This window comes from Globicephala melas, chromosome 6 (assembly GCF_963455315.2).
Source record: "Globicephala melas chromosome 6, mGloMel1.2, whole genome shotgun sequence".
NCBI lineage: Eukaryota > Metazoa > Chordata > Mammalia > Artiodactyla > Delphinidae > Globicephala > Globicephala melas.
This window is the reverse complement of record NC_083319.1, coordinates 34,972,413-34,987,816: the sequence shown is the minus strand read 5'-3', so window position 1 is coordinate 34,987,816 and position 15,404 is coordinate 34,972,413.

Sequence of the window (15,404 nt, the reverse complement as noted above, 5' to 3'; positions counted from 1 at the left end):
AAGGCTTGGAATTAGCACAGTGTCACCTCTGTCACAGTCTATTGGTCAAAACTAGACAGTCTCATGGGGTGGGGAAACAGACTCCATGTCCTGATGGGAAGAGTTACAAAGTCACATCCACGAAGCAGCATAGATACAGGAAGGGAAATAATGGGGGTCACTTTTGCAAACAATCTACCATAATTCCCTCTTTTTAAACAAAAACCAGAGCTTGAGTTTATTCCCCATGTGCCCCGGTGAGCAAGTGGTGATGAATTCTGTTCTTTTCCACTGTCTGATTCAAGCCTATTTTTAGATCTAGCCTAATAAAATGAATTTCACACCTGGGTTACTCACCCAGTTTGTTCTCATCAGTGCCTGGGACAAACACATAGGCAGCCTGGATTTGTAGTTCCATTACCTCCAAGCACAATAATTGTTAATTACTCGCTTTATTTGGTTCTGTTGCATTTGCCAATAGTCAATTACCTATGTTAGGTTTTCTTGTGATCAGTGGGCCTTATCCAATATTTCAGCTCAGCTCTGTTTTTGTCTCAGAGATGTCTTTTCCAAGAGAGTTACAGAAAATCCTTGTTTACTAGTTTATTGAATATTAGCCTTTATCTGCTTATTTCAAAGGCTCCTTATTTACTGCTGCAAGCACCAGAGTGCTCAGGCTGAGTTCTTAGAATCAAACAAAAGACTAAAGATAAGCCTCCCCTTTGCCTGATCTGGCTAAATCCCGGTACCCGGAATAGAGGAAAGAACGAATCGTGGGATCCTGGGGCATTCATTTAGTTCAGGCCTGAAGCTCTGAAACTGCCTTATCCCTTCTAATCCACCCTCCGCATCTCGGCCATGAGACCTAATGCAGAGATCTGATTGCATAGCTTGTGCTAGAGTGCATTGATGGACCCCATGCAGTGCTTCCTATGCTCATGCCCTTCCTCATATGACTTTGCAGGTGCATGCCTTTGAATCCAGACTAGGCCACATGATGTCCTTTGGTCAACAGAATGAGGTAGAAGTGATAATGTGCCAGTGCTGAGCCCAGGCCTCAAGATGCCTTGCATGTCTCCTTTTGCACTTTTATGCCTCTGCCATTGCCATGAGCAAGACATGCCAACGCAGGCCTGATGGCCCCAGGAGGAAGATAAGAGACTCATGAAGAACTGAACCCAGTTCATCAAAGCCCAGCCAGGACCAGCCAGCCCCCAGCTGACCCCAGATGGGTAAGTCATGAACACTGTTGTTTTAAGCCGCTGCGATTTGGGGTGGTTTATTGTGTGGCAAAAGCCGATTTATCATTCTTGTGATTAACCCCCAACACTGGTCCCTTGTAGCATAAAGTCCAGGTGAAACCTTGTAACATCTGGGCCCAGCTACTTCTCCTGCCTCCAGACCTCCCTTTTCACTTTATACTTTAGCAATGACCCCCAAATGGCTTGCAGTTCTTCAGATTGATCATGTTGGTTTACATTTCTATGCCTTTGCACCTGGTTTGCCCTTTCCCTGGAATGCCATTCTCCTCTCCTTTGTCTGCAAGGAAAACTCCTATTCAGCTGAAAAAACCCAGCTCAGGAATTGTCTTTTCTTTTTTTTTTTTTTTTTTGCGGTACGCGGGCCTCTCACCGCTGTGGCCTCTCCCGTCGCGGAGCACAGGCTCCGGACGCGCAGGCTCAGCGGCCCATGGCTCACAGGCGCAGCCGCTCCGCGGCATGTGGGATCTTCCCGGACCGGGGCACGAACCCGCGTCCCCTGCATTGGCAGGCGGACTCTCAACCACTGCGCCACCAGGGAAGCCCAGGAATTGTCTTTTCTAACAGATCTCACTGTACTCTCCTCTGTGGTAAATCACCTTCACTTCTGCGACAGGTTTGGACTCATAAATATTTCTGTTGTTACCATGTGACATTGCCATCTATTATAGACTGATTCACTTGAGGACGAGGGCAGCCTTAATTCATCAGTGTATCTCAGTACCTAAAGCAGTGTCTGTTTGATGGCTAAAGGAGGTGTTAGGATCCCTCCTAGCTGGGGGAATTGCCCACAATGGGAAGATGGTTATTTCTTGCTTCCTTCCCCCCCTCCCCCTCAAACTCACATGCTGGAATTTGCCTATGTGTGTCTCTTTGCACTGAGGTTCTGACTCCACTGTAGGGGGCGCTCAAGTACTTAATGAACAAATGAATCCTTGGTCCTGTGGGTCCCCCCACTGAGCTATGAGCTCCTCTAAGGCTGAATCTGGGTTTGCCCACCTCTGTGCCCATTGTGTTGGCACTGAGCCTATACACAGGCAGTTTCAGAAAATCCATTTATTCAAAATATTTATATTTCTGGAATATCCATCAAGTACCAGGCACTGTTCTGGGTGCCGCTGATAGGTGGTGACCAAGATAGACACAGGTTCCCGCCCTCCATGCATTCCAACTGGGAGACAAGAGAAAGAAGAGTAAACAACTTAGTTAAATAAAACGTCATTTCTGTCTGTTCCCATGACGAGAGGAATTTTCTTTGCATTTGGAGGTTATCTGTGAGTAGTGTCCAACTTAAAAATGAGCCATTTGTGAAGAGTGCTTGGGACGCCGAGGGGCATCTCAAAGAGAGAGCAGTTAGCTGTTCTCCAGAAAAATGAGGTCTTAGATACAGCTAGAGGTCAGCGACGGCTGATGCTACTACAACAGCCAGGGATGGTGTTGAGGGGAAAACAATGTCGTTTTGAATCTGAGCCCTATTCCGAATGGCTCTAGGGCACATTCCAAATCTCAAACTCTGATTTGCAATTGAGCTGTTTTTCACTTGGATAACTTTATATATTGTGCTCCAGGGTGAGCAGTAACGGCGATGTATTTACTTAATGATGTGAGGGAGGCCAACCAGTAAATAAAATAATTACAAAGTGTGACAAGCACTTTATAAAGGAGCCTGAGATGAAGTTATGGGGGAGGCGAGGGTCAGATTATGTGGGGCCTTGAGACTGTGGTGAGGGCTTTGGATGTTAATGCAAGTGCATCGGAGACCAGGGGAGAGAGGATCTGATTCATGTTTAAAGAAATCACTTCTGCTGCTATGTGGAGTAAATTTTTATTTGATTGAATCAAATATTTCTGGAGAGCATCCCAACAAATTGGCTTCTAGTTCTTGAAGCTATCACCTCCCCTTGCTGAATTTCACTAGCTCCTCATAGAACTTGGGAGCCTAATTTTCCAAGGAGACAAACGTTCAATTTTGGGTTTAGATTTGCATTAGAAAGAGACCTTAATTGCTCTGATCTCTAACACCTTTGAGAAGCTGATTTGAGCTTTTCAGAGGCAAAGAGTGTTAATTGGCTGAGGGGCCCAGCTGAGCGGAAACCCTCTACTGCCAAGTGGGTAGGGGATGAGGCTGGGAGAGGGGGAGGGGGGTTAGAGAGAGGAGGGGACCGACCCCTCGGGGAATGAAGGGAACCAACACACAGCAGTTTTCTCCTTGTCCTTCAAGATCCAACTCACTCCCACTTACTCCAGGAAGCTCCCCCCGCCCCACTCCCCCCACCCCAGGATTCCCCCCACTTACCCTCAACTGCTTCCTGGGTAGCCAGTGCCTCCCTGGGATCCTAGTTTCTAACCACAGCACTTCCCCTTGTATTGGATGGTCTGTAACAGAGCGACCCTTCCACTTGAAGGACAAAGACCCATCTCATGCAGCTCTGCCTCCTTGCACAGCCCGTAGTGGGTGCTCAGGAAATGTGAAATGAATGAACACTAGAACAAACAATAATAATTATGCTAATAATAATGTAAGAATAGAAGCCATCACTTATGTAGGGCTTCCTGTCTAAATACTGTTTAGTCTCAGACTTAGAAAACATTTAATCCTGTTCTCCAGTTTTTGCCAGAGCACATGTCCTGCATGAATCACTATTGATACTTACAGATTTGTGGGATCGTTTAATATTTACCACCTCATGAGGACAAGATGCCTGTCTGTTTTATTCACCACTTGATCCACAGTGCATAGCCCAGTGCTTGCCATGTAAAGGCTTAATAAATATTGTTGAATGAGTGAGTGCTTGCATACCTCAAGTGACGGGGAGCTCACTATCTTTTGATAGTCTTGCCCATCTTTGACACCTTTCCTGTTAGTTGTTCCTTTTACTGAAGCTACATCTGTTTTCCTGGAGCATCCATCTATCTAGTCCTGACTCATGGACTTTCCCAAAGACAGCTTCCCCCTCCTCCCCGAGGCTGAAAGGCTATGACCTATAAATGTCTCTCCTTAACTCCCTCTGTTCTTCCCTGGGTATAGCACAGCCAGTTCCTTCCTCAAAATGACCCAGCATCCAGTCACTGCCTTGTCCTGGTTACCCACTCTGGACACAGTCCAGACTGTCTTGCTCCCTCTCAGAGTAAAGACGATATATGTAAAGATGGGACCTTCACTTCCCAAATTCTGAGAATTACATTTCTATTAATGAAACCCTTTCAATGTGTTTACCTCTACCCTATTTAAATTAAGAGATAAGGCATCCAATATGGAAGGTGGGTTGACCAAATGAGGTCTTTTCTATTCTTTTATATAGGAATAGAAACTATTGATGGTAGGCACATAGGTACTCACTGAAAAACTTTTTCAACTTTTTGGTATGTTTGACATTTTTCATAATATGTTGGAAAGAGAAAAAAGTTCAATAGAGTAATTAAAATGGAATACTAAAAATATTTTGATTAACTCCAAAGAACACAAAAGGAGAAACAGAGAAAAAGAAAACAGGACAAATAGAAAGCAAATAATAAAGTGGCTATCCTAAAGGCAGCCATATCAAAAATAATATTACATGTAGAACTAAATATTTCAATTAAAGGCACACGTTTTTAGACTGGTTAAAAGAACAAGAGCTAGTTAACTGCTGTTTACAGGTGTCAGCTTTCTGTGGACACTGCTGTCTACAAGTGAAAGAAAGCTTGAAAGTAAAAGGATGGAAAGAGATGTACTATGCAAAAGCACTAATTATAAGAAAGCTGGAGTAACTATATTAATTTCAGATAATATAAACGTCAAGGCAAGAGGTATTATCAGAGATAAAGAAGTAGGGCTTCCCTGGTGGCGCAGTGGTTGAGAATCTGCCTGCTAATGCAGGGGACACGGGTTTGAGCCCTGGTCTGGGAGGATCCCACATGCTGCGGAGCAACTAGGCCCATGAGCCACAACTACTGAGCCTGCGCGCCTGGAGCCTGTGCTCCGCAACAAGAGAGGCCGCGATAGTGAGAGGCCCGCGCACGGCGATGAAGAGTGGCCCCCGCTTGCCACAACTAGAGAAAGCCCTCACACAGAAACGAAGACCCAACACAGCAAAAATAAATAAATAAATTACTAAAACTCCTACCCCCAACATCTTAAAAAAAAAAAAAAGAAGTTGATTAGACAGAAGGAAAATGACACCAGATGGAATTTTGAATTCACAGAAAGTAATAAAAAGCATTCAAAATGGTAACTATATGATAAGTATATGCAGTATATTTGTATTATTTAAAATTCTTTTAATGATATTTTACTGTTAATATTAAAATAACTGCAATGTAATGTGGGATTTATAATATATGTAAATGTAAAATGCATAACAACAATAGCACAAATGTTGCCTGTAAGAAATACATTTTAACTATAAATACACAAATCGGTTAAAAATGGATTGATGGGAAAAATACTATGCTAACACTAGTCAAAAGAAAGCTGGAGAGGCTATATTAATATCGAAGTACATTTCGGAGCAAAAAATATTACCAGAGATAGAGAAGGTCATTTTATGATTATAAGAGGAAGTCAATCAAGATAACATAATCCTAAATGTTATGTGGCTAATCATAAAGCTTGAAAATTCATAAAGCAAAACTAATACAACTAAAAGGAGAAATAGAAAAGTCAACAGTTGTTGGGGATTTAAATAACCAAAAATTGATAGAATGAGTAGACAGAAAATCAGTGAGAATATAGACAACTTGAACAACACTATTAAGTAACTTAATCCAAATGACATTTATTGAATACTCCTAACAACAGCAAAATTAACATTCTTACCAAGAGCATATGGCACATTTACTGAGATAGACTCTATTCAGGACAAGTCTCAACAAATTTAAAACAAATCACTTCATATAAATTATTTTCTCAAGTCACACTGGAATTAAATTATAAATCAATGACAGATCTCAAATGTTCGGGAACTAAGTAACACACTTAACTCCTAAGTAACCCATGGATCAAAGAAAAAATGAATTTAGAAGATATTTAGAACAGAATGAAATAAAAATACAATACCAGAATTTGTGGGATGTTGCTAAAGCAGCACTTATGGGGAGATTTCTAGCACTAAATGGCTATATTAGAAAAAGAAAAGTTTGAAATCATTGACCTTGATTACCACCTTAAGAATAGAAAGAGGAGAGCAAATGAAACCCAAAACAACTGAAGAAAGGAATAATAAAGATCAAAGTGAAAATAAATGGAACAGTATAGAAAAACAGTAGAAAGAATCAATGAAACCGAAAGCTTGTTCTTTGGGAAGATCAGTAAGAATGATAAACCTCTAGTTAGACTGACCAGGGAAAATAGAGCAAAGATACATATTTCTAACATCAGGAATAGTAGTGGTATCACTATAGATTCTCCAGATAATAAGGGAACATTACAAACAACTTTATGCCAATACATCCAACTACTTAGATGAACTGGACAAATTCCCTGTAGGACACAAATTACCAAAGCTTACTCAAGGAGAAATAGTTAACCTGAAAAACTCTTTATCTATTAAAGAAATTGAATTTACAGGTTATAAAAACTTTCTCACGCTGATAAATTCCACAAAACATTTAAGAAAGACATAATACCAATTTAACACAAGTTCTTTCAAAAAGTTTTAAGAAGTGGGGGAAAGGGGGAGGAAATATTTCCCAATTCATTCTATGAGGCCAGCTTCACCCTGATACCAAAAGCAGACAAAGGCATTATAAAAAAAGAGAACTATAGTCTAATAATCCCTTACGAACACAAATTGAATCAAACAATAGACTAAAAGGATATTTGCGTCAGGACCAAGCAGGATTTTCCCCAGAAATGCAAGGTTAGTTTAACATTAAAAAATCAATCAGTGTGATTCACCATATTAACAGACTAAAAAAGAAAAAAAAATCATGATCTCATAAATACAGAAAATGCATTTGACAAAATCCAACATCCATTCCTGATAAAAACCGTCAGCAAACTAGTGATGAAAGGGACTTGCTCACCATGATTAAGAACATCTATAAAATCTCAATAGCTAACATCATACTTAATCATTAAAGACTGAATACCTTTCCACTAAGATCAGGAATAAGACAGGGCTATCCTTTCTTGCCACTTCTATTAAACATTGTACTGGAGGTCTTAGCCAGTGCAATCAGGCAAGGAAAAGAAATGAGACATTCAGATTGGTAATGTAAAACTGCCTTTGTTCACACACAACATAATCATCTATGTAGGAAGTCTACTGGAATCTACAAAAAGCTACTAGTAGTAATAAATAAGTTTTGCAAAGCTGCAGGATACTAGATCAATTTACAGAATTTCAATGTATTTTACACACTAGCAACAAACAATTGGAAACAGAAATTTTAAAACTTACCACTTATCAGTAGTATCAAAAGATATAAAATACTTAGGGATAAATCTGAGGAAAGTTATAAAAGAACTGTACCCTGAAACTATAAAATATTGCTGAGAGAAATTAAAGAAAACCTAAAATAAGAAGTTGGAAGAATCAATATTGTTCAGATGTCAGTTCTCCCCAGATTGTGATCTATAATGCAGCACAATCTCAATCAAATTCCCAACAGGGCTTTTTGCAGAAATTCATATGTTGATTCTAATATTCATACTAAAATGCACAGAGTCCATAATAGCTAAAATAACTTTTGAAAAAGAAGGACAAAACTGGAAGGCTCACGCTAGCTGAATGCAATATTTATAAACATATAGTAATAAAAATCATGATATTGGCATAAAAGCAAATAGATAAATGAGACAGAATAAAGAGAATAAGGAGTCTGAATAAAGAGACCAGAAATATAACCACAAGTATATTGACAAGTGATTTTTGACAAAGGTGCAAAGGAAATGCTGTGGAGAAAAGGACACTTTTTAGCAAAGACTAGAACAACTAGATATCCAAATTAAAAAAAAAAAGGCCCCAAAACCAAAACTGTGGATTTATATCTTATACTATATACAAAAATTAATTCAGTGCATCATAGACCTAAATGTAAAACCTAAAACTGTAATTCTTTTTTTACATGGAGGCATAAGACAAAATCTTCATAACCTTGGATTAGGCAAAAATTTCTTAAATATGTCACCAAAAGCACAATCCACAGAAGCAAATTTGATAAACTGGACTTGATCAAGTTAAAAACTTCTCTTCAAAAGATATTGTTATGAGAATAAAATGTAAGCAGCAGACTGAAAAAACATATTCGCAATTCATATATCTGAAAAAGGACCTATATCCAGAATATAGAATGAACTCTCAAGACTCAATAATATGAAAATAAGAAATCCAGTTTAAAAATGGACAAGAGAGTTGAACAGATGCTTCATCAAAGAAGATTCAGGGATGGCAAATAAGAACATAAAGATGCTCATCATTAGTAATTATCAAGGAAATGCAAATTAAAAACCACAATGAGATACCACTCATTGGTATTGGATATAATACCTTCTGGTTTGAATATAAAATATTACTACTATTTTGGAAAATAATTTGGCATTTCTTAAAAAGCTACCATCCAACCACCCTTCTCCTAGGTGTTTACCCAAGACAAATGAAAGCTTATGCCCATTCAAAGACTTCTACACAACTGTTCACAGCAGTATTATTTATCCATCAACAAGTAAATGGGTAAACAAAATATGGCACCTCCACACAATGGAGCATTATTCTGCAATAAAAAGGAATGAATTATTTCTACAAACAACATGTGCCTGTCTCAAAATGAATTTTAAAATAATTATGCTGAGTGAAAGAAGCCAGACAAAAGGGTATATATATTATATCTCATTTATAAAATTCTAGAAAATGCAAACTAATCTATAATGAGAGATAGCAGATCAGTGAGGATGGGGTTGGGAGGAAGGGATTTTGAAGATTATGAGGAAACCTTTGGGAATGATGAATATGCTCACTCTCCTGATTGTGGTGGTTTCACGTCTGTGTGTGCTGTGTGTGTGTGTGTGTGTGTGTATCTTAAACTATATCAAATTTATACTTTAAATATGTCCAGTTTATTGTATATCAGTTATATGTAATAAAGCTGTTTAAGTACATTTGAGCCTTAGTAAGATACACACACACACACACACAAAGTTCCTGAGCCCTGTCCTAGGTCTACTGATTGTGTGGGGAGGAGGCCTAGGGTCACAGTTTTGCAATTCTGATGCACACCCCAGTTTGAGAGCTGAGGCCGCATCATGTTGAGGCCCCATCATGTTGAAATTCCTTCCTGTGGGCTGTGAGGCTCCCCTCCTCCTCTTCCTACTTCCCTTGAAAGCCTCACCTCTCCCACTCCCCATCTCATTCTCTGCCCTCCAGCCAGGCCAGCTGTCTGAGGTTCCCTGATGGGTACATGCTCTTATGACCTTGAGCTGTTGCAGACACTGTTCCCTACTTGGAATACCCCTGTGCTCTTCAGTTGACTAATTCCTACTCGTGCTTCAAAACCCTACTCAGAAGGCACCTCCCCTGGGAAGCCTTCCTAGCCACCCACTCTCTGTCTGAGGCTCCCTCACATATGCTTTTTTCCTGGGGACCTCTCTGAACTTCCTTTTCTTGATCTGTAAAATGAGCTTAAAAATAATACTTACCTTGGAGAATTCTTTTGAACTCAATGAGCTAACAGAAAAACTACTTAGTATACCTCTTGGTGTATATTAGAATTCAAGAAATGGTGGGCACTGTCGTTGTGGCTGTTACTGTTTTTTCTTGTCACTGTTGTCAGAGCCCTCGGACCATGTGATGTGTACCATTCAACACACTGGTGGCTGCGTTTGATCTTCCTCCCCTGGATGGTGACTTCCCTGAGTGTGTCACAGACATTCAGTTAGTTGAGACCACAAGCATTTTTTGAGCACCCGCTGTGTGTCAGACCCTATCTCAGGTGCTGGGGACAAAGATTAGGAGGAAGGGAATGGACAGCAGAGGTGAAGGCAGCAGAGAGGTACCAGAGGAGGGTGTGAGGGGCACAGACTTCTGAATCATTGCTCTATCACATGTAGCTGTGTGACCATGGACAAGATATTTAACCTCTCTGTTCCTGTTTCTTCAGCTGTAAAGTGGGGGTAAAAGATAAGTTATCTTACTAGGTTGACGTATCATTTTATTTTACTTCAACAACACATACATAGTTTTGGTCAAATGAGTTGATATCTATAAAACACTCAAAAAAAGGCACTGGGATTGGCAATTAGCAGGGCATCAGAGATGTGGAGAGAGCTATTTTAGAGGGGGTAGAAGCCCAAGTGTAGGGAGGGAGGAATGAGTGACCTGAAAGAGTGAGAAAGGGAAGTGGAGGCAACTCCTTAGAGTTGTTTGGATGGGAACGTGAGAAGAGGGAGTGGTGGTTCAGTGGGGAGGGTGTGAAAGGGTTGAGAGACCAAGTGTTATTAAGTTGAAGAGAAGCTTCCAGTAGGATGCGAGTGACTCAGATACAGGAGACAGCAAGGAGGACAGAAGGACAGAGCTGGGGGGTGGGGCGCAGGGAAGGGGAGACTGCATGCATGTACAGTGGGAGGTGAGAAGTGGTCGTTAGTGCTTGCTGCCCTCTCCTCCGTTCTCCGTTCTCTGCACAGCAAACTCAGCTGTGCAGGGGCAGATGGGTGGTGTATGGAGGGTGTTGGGGAGGGCTGGAGAGGTGTGAAATAGCTCTTGAGGGTGTGGGGGAGGGTTACAAAAGACTGACAGGCAGTGCTAAGCAGAGACCAGAATTTGGAAGGCTGCCAGTCTGTGGGGAGTGGGGGAAGGGAGACTGATTCACCTGCAGCTGCAGCCACTAAGGCAGAGGACGGAGAAGGTGGAGGGTAGCATTGCTTTAGGTTTGGGCTGGATCACTGGTAGGAGGGCCAGCTTGTCTCTGTTTGCCTGGGACTGTCCTGGTTTTAAAACTGAAAGTCCCATGTTCCAGAAACTCCCTCAGGGTGGTTGGTCACCCAGCTGGGCAGAGTGGTGACAGCACGGGGATCCAAGGGCTATGAGGATGCTGGTTTCTGGAATCAGTGCCTGGATGGAGGCCTCTGCCTCTGGACGGGAGCGTGGCCTGCGCACTCAGGATATGGCAGTGCAGGGTTGGGAGGGAGGGTAAGGATCTAAAGGTGTTACTCACCTGTCTTCCCAGTGCCTGAATAGTGCCTGGCTCTCTACTGAGACTAAATACTTTTCCAGAGACTGCAAAAGCAGACATTCACATGCTACTTTTAATTTTTCCCAAGCCACACAGCTTCTGCATTAACTTAATATTCTTCAAAATCAGCTCCTTAGTAAAAATGTCTTAAAAGGAAACAATCTCTACCCTACATGGAGAAAAACAAAGAAACCTCTCTCACCACCACCAAACAAGTGTTAGATTCTTTTTTTTCCCTAAATATTTATTTATTTATTTTGGTTGCGTCAGGTCTTAGTTGCAGGCACACGGGATCTTCATTGAGGCATGGGGGATCTTTTTGTTGCAGTGCGTAGGCTCTTTGTTGGGGCACTCGGGCTTCTCTCTAGTTGTGGCATGTGGCTTCCAGGGCACGTGGGCTCAGTAGTTTGTGGCACGCAGGCTCTCTAGTTGAGGTGTGCAATCTCAGTAGCTGTGGCGTATGGGCTTAGTTGTCCCGTGGCATGTGGGATCTTAGTTCCCCGTCCAGGGATCGAACCCCCGTCCCCTGCATTGGAAGGCAGATTCTTTAGCACTGGACCACCAGGGAAGTGCTCAAGTGTTGGATTCTAACTGGATCTGCTGCCTGACAAAGGATTTGAGTCTGAGAATGCTCCTTCTCTGATAACCTGGGAGGAGCACCAGCATCAGGGAGGCATTTAAGATGCGATGTGCCAGACAGATCTGCTCAGGGGGATGGAGACTCCACAGGGACTCAGCACTCCCAGGGGACTGAAATCTGTGACCCTTTACTACCTAAAATCATCTTGCCTTCCTCGTTTTGGAGAATGCTATGGTAAAGTATTGGGAATGTAGGTCCTCTTGGTATTCTCAACAACAGCTGCGCACTTAAATACTGAGATGTCACTTTGGTGGCATTTCCCTGAGAAGCCATGTATAGGCTCAGAGAATGTTACAGCTGAAAAGGTCCCAGAGGACTCAGCTGATCGGAACCCCCTATCCCACCCCTGCCTGCATTTTTTTTCAGGGTAGAAAGTGAAGCCCCAAGGAGACAAGGACTTAACCAAGGTCACCCAGATGGAGCTGGGACTCACTGTTCCCCTGCCCTCCCAGCTCGGCTATCACACCAAGTTGGCTGCGTTTCCCAATCCTTCCCCACTTTGCCTTCAGAGGCAGAAATGCCTTCTTCATTTCTGACTTCTTGTCAGCTGTGATTAATGAGGAAGTCTGACGCATACACGATTTTCAGCTGTACCCAGTTTATGACAAACAGGTTAGACCATTTAAGTCAGAATCATGCTATTTAGCAAAGCTGGATTTAGAGCTGGCAGAAATTAAGAAAATTAATTTAAAGGTTAAAATAAAGGGGGTGACAATCATAGATTAACACCTGAAAAATCTCACTGCCTATACACATGCCTAATTGAGAAGTATGTGGAAGATTCCATCCGTGAAATTCAATTATCATGCAAGCTAGAGGAAGCAGCTTCCCTGGGGAAGAAACTAGGCAGTCCAAATCAAAACGACTCCACCTGTCTGTTTTCCTGTCAAAAGAGTGAGAAAACCTGCCTTGGTGACGGTGAAATATGGACGGTATGCATTAATAGTAATGAAAATTTCCAGGGGTCCCTTTCCGGAATAGGATTACCTCCCCAGCTCCTCCATCAGAGGTCAGCCCGGAAAAACCTCCGAGGCTCCACAAAGCCTCTGGATACGATACCAAGGACAGACGGACTCCTGACATCCTTTCCCCACAGCTTCCAGGCAAGACTGGATGGGGCTTGCAGACAAAAGGCGCTCTCAAGATCCCACACCCCTTCCACTGATTAGGGGCCTCCTAACCCAAGCAATCAGCAGAGAAAACTCTAGACAACTGTAATGATTACAAATGAGCCGATGGTAATTGACCTGCCTTTTAACTGCAGGGAGAGGGGGTGGGGTGGCAGATTCGTCAGCGCTTGCTTTGTCTTTCTGATGGCTGAGCTTCGCCGTGGAGCACGCTGCAACCCCTGATCTGCAGAAGAGCCGGACAGAATTCCTTTTAGGTTAACTGTTTTGGTGGTCGGGCTACTGTGCTGGGAGGTTAACAGTGTGCAAAGTGCTTTTACATTCATCAACTCAGAAAATTCAACTCAGGAAACCCTGAGATAATGTCTCCCATTATATAGATGAAGAGACCAAGGTTAAGAGATTGGCCTCAGCTGCTTGAAAGATCGTGGTTGGATTCCAATCTCACGTATGTTTGGTGTTGCACTGGTTAATACAGAGGAAGGTGTAGTTTCAGTTTTTCAGGAGCTCCTGTTCTGGAGGGAAGGACTAGACACAAGACTGTGGAGATCATCGTTGAAGGTCAAATGTGATATGATCATCAGAGCTGGTGCTCAGGGAGAGGTCAAAGATGGAAGAGACTGCATGATGAAGAAAACACACCCAAGGACGGGGGTCAAGTCTGTCTTGATTACTGCTGCAGCTCCATAAATATGCTCGGCACAAAGCAGGTTTCGAAAATATTTTTTGAATAAATGAATGATTGATGGTGATGCCTCTTGAGACAGGCCTTGAAGGATGTAAAGAATTTGGGGAATTTGGAGGTGAGCAAGTGTGTTGGGAAATTATTGACCAGGAGAATGGAACATGTAAATCGTAGGATATCAAAATTGCAATAATATTGGGTTTGCTGAATCCATGCTGAGTACAGACAGGCTCTGGCTAATAACAATGTGGTTTTGCTAACCTATTGAAATCCAACAAACCTTTGCAGCATTATCTTATGGAGGGTGACAGACAGGTCTGGTTCACGTGCATTCCTCTTCTCTGAAAGTCATCAGGAGCATCGCTTCAAGGAGCACCTGTACCTCTTCCAGTGACTTAGAGCTTCCAAGTTAGTTTTTCTCACCAGGAGTGATTTTGAATTCTAGTCCCAGATTAGAGCAGGAATAAGGGGAGAAGAGAAAACTCAGTGGGAAGGGAAAAGTTCTTTGTTTAATTGGAGACTTGTGTAATTTTCAGTGCAATGAAAATCCATGAAGACGGCTCTTTATGCTGACTGTCTTTTGAGTCCTCAGGAACACTTATGAAGGGAATGTCTAGTGTCAGGGCAGACTCTCTGGTGCTACCCAGGAGGAGCTCGCTGAGCTGGAGGGGATGGAGAACGTGATCTCCAACCTGAACCGTGATCTTCACATTTGTCTGAGACGAGAGGGCCCAAGGGGCTCCGGGTCAACATGAGAATCAACAACTTCCTAGAAGTGTGAGGCAGTGAAGAAAAGCTGCCTGTCCCTGACTATAGGATTCTCATTTCAACCTCTAACTGATAAATAACAGTGGGTTTGTCAAGCCCTGATCAGGAGGGCTTTGTGGGAAAAGTCTGATGGTTCTTCTCCATTGCAGTTCCCTTCCATTCCAGTCTCTGACCCCCACGGAATGCACCATCTCCTTTGCCCTTGGGCATCTGGTTAGGTTCAGTCTAGGGAGGCAGCACAGGAAATGGGAGGGTGGAAGATAGGAGAGGTCAGGTATTTCTTCCCCGCTCGCGTCCTGCTCTGGCATCATGTCTGTGGCAGGGTGTGAGTCCCTCCGTGACTGCCGTGAGCAGGCGGCTGCTCCTCTGTAGCTTCAGCTCTCATGAGAGTCTGAGAACACCATTTCTTCCCTCTACCCCTCCAGGCCTCGGTGTGGAATGACTCCCTTTGTGACAAGTCTCTGGGTGCTTCACCATCCTGCTCACATCCCTGCACATGGTCCCTTTGCCAAAGTCTCTTCAGTGAATGGATTCATATTTCTTGCTAAGATCCTGACTGAGAGGAGATTTCAGGCTGGAGATAAGGGTTCCTGCCTTGTTCACCTCTGGACTCCTCTGGTTTGATTGCAGAGCTTGGCTTTAGCACTCTCAGTAAATAGATACAGAAGTCTTTATCCTCCAGGAACCTACACGGTTTGAGAGAATCCCTGTCCCCTGCCTTCTCCCTCATCTCAGCATGTGAGGATGGCCTTCCTGCTGGGCTTCTTCATCGCAGGGAGGCTGGGCACATCAGGATA